Source organism: Alligator sinensis, unplaced genomic scaffold (genome assembly GCF_000455745.1).
Source record: "Alligator sinensis unplaced genomic scaffold, ASM45574v1 scaffold150_1, whole genome shotgun sequence".
Taxonomy (NCBI): Eukaryota; Metazoa; Chordata; order Crocodylia; family Alligatoridae; genus Alligator; species Alligator sinensis.
In genome coordinates this window covers 3,672,658-3,674,968 of record NW_005841840.1, presented here as the reverse complement: position 1 = coordinate 3,674,968, position 2,311 = coordinate 3,672,658, and positions in this window count along the sequence as shown.

The window sequence follows — 2,311 nt, the reverse complement described above, 5'->3', positions numbered from 1 at the left end:
GCAGGAACGGAGTCATAAGTACAGCAGTGACAACTCAGACCCATCCCTTGTGTTTTATTGGTATGGAACATTTGCTAATATTTTTTTTAAGCTTTACCTTTCCTTGTGCAGATTGACCAAGAAATCTGTTTGATAATAATTGGTGTTTTACGTCAAAATGTAGGCTAGTTAAACTTTTGTAAAGTTGCCTGGAATGCCATTTGTTAGGTTATAAACATACAAATCTAAATGAAGGGTTATACGTGTCATGTGTACAAATATTAATTATTTTAAAAATTTGAAAAAAAATGTCATTACATTTGTAAAACCTTGTACAGAGGATTTTTCACTATGTGCCTAGCTTTGGTGTCCATTCAGCTAAAATAAAAAGGTGCATGAAGAGAAACAGATAGAATCAGAAATTAAAAAGTATATGTAGAGATGAGATGACTATTTTATATTACATGGCCCAATCCTGTATTTATTTTCCCCCTTTTTTGAAGTATTTATAAAGACCTAGTTGAAGACAGCTGTATTTTTTGTTAAAATATTTAGTAGAATTGTGCCTTTTTGTCTGTATGTGAATAAATGCTGTACATTTTGCAATACACTTGCAGCGTTTTGAAATCTGCACTTACCTATTCTGGTTCAGTTGTCATTATCATATCTGAACGTCTTTCAAGATTAAAAGTAGTGTGTGTCCTGATCTTCCAAGTGAGATTCCCATGGTTAGCTTCATGACTCCTGAAGGTGGTTAATTTGAGGTAATCCCGTGGTTATCTTCAGGTAATCCCATTTGCTTCATTCTGACAATTTGCTTGCTTTAAAAGTGCATTTGCAGAATTGGGGCTTTTGGGACCAACAGCTACCAAATTGGACTAACTGGTTTACTATGTTCACTAAAATATTTAGTATGCACAAATACTGTGTAGTATCTATGAATTGTTTCTATGTAGTATACATGTATATCATGGTAAAACTATAATATTACCTCAGTGCTTGCCCAAAGTTTCTTTTTACTCAGAACATTAATAGCAGTCCAACAACTCACAGGCAGCTGATAAGGACGCAGGATCAAGATGCAAGATCATTCACTCTTAGATTGGTTCTGCAGTACCAACAGTAATGAAACATTTGAGTCATTAAGGTAAGAGACTGATTCACTCATTGGTTTGCAGTTACTTCAATGAATATTTTCACTGAAATCAAGGGAAACACTCATGTGAGTAGTTACTCAGCAGCAGAGACTCCAAATCTGCCATACTGTAAGCAGCTGTGACTGGTAGACAAATAGTTGTTTTTAGTCAGAACTATCAAAAGTGCACTTTGAACTCTAAGGCCTGGATCCTCTACCATTTAATAGGCATTGTAATGTAATCCTATTCCATCTTGCTTCAATCCTTGACAGCTGTTTAAAGCCAAAGGTGGGTGCATGGTCCTTCTTGCTAAAATATGGCTCTAAATCAATGGTTCTCAACCTTATTAGACCCTTTATTAAGACTCAAAGTACCCCTCGTTAGATCTGAGGCACCCTCAGAAAAGGTTGGCTTTTAGCTTCACTTGTTTTTTGACTATGGGAAAATAATAGAGCAATTTTTCTGTTGCAGAGACCACAGAAACACCACAACAGGTCAGAGTATCTTTGACACCATGGATTTCTATTTGAAATGTCTGGGTTTAATCTAGTGAATCATGTATAGGTATTTCCACAGCTAACAATGCTAGTATTTTATGGCACCCTCAACCTCACAGCACCCCAAGGTGCCTCAGTGCTTCAGTTGAGAATCATTGCTCTAATTTTTTATCCTCTTATTACACCTGTGCAGAGCCAAGTATAAGTCTTCACAGAAATTTGATTAAAAAGTTTTGAATGAAGTAACAACATTGTGATAAATGTAAATTAAGGAGAGGGCCTATGTCTTTATAAGTGCATCTGTGGAAGCTGTTGTATTTGAAACGGCATGTATCTGTGGACCTCTCAGTGGTGTACTCATTAGTCTTCTTGTTCGTTGTGTGTCAATTCCACCCTTTCTATATGGTCTGCTCCCAATATTCTGCACAGGCTACTGCTTCTGGTGTTCATGTTGCCAAATCTTGTGGGGTGCATTGTGGTGCTACAGGGCATTTCAGGTGATGATCCATGGTTTGCTTCTCCTGACAAAAACGTTGGTTGGTTCATAGAATCATAGAAGTAGGGTCGGAAGGGACCTTGTAGATCTTCAAGTCCGCCCCCCTGCCTGGGCAGGAGGGAAACGGCTCAAGTGACCCCAGCCAGGTAGGCATCGAGCCGCTTCTTAAAGACCCCCAGAGTAGGAGCCAGCACCACTTCCCT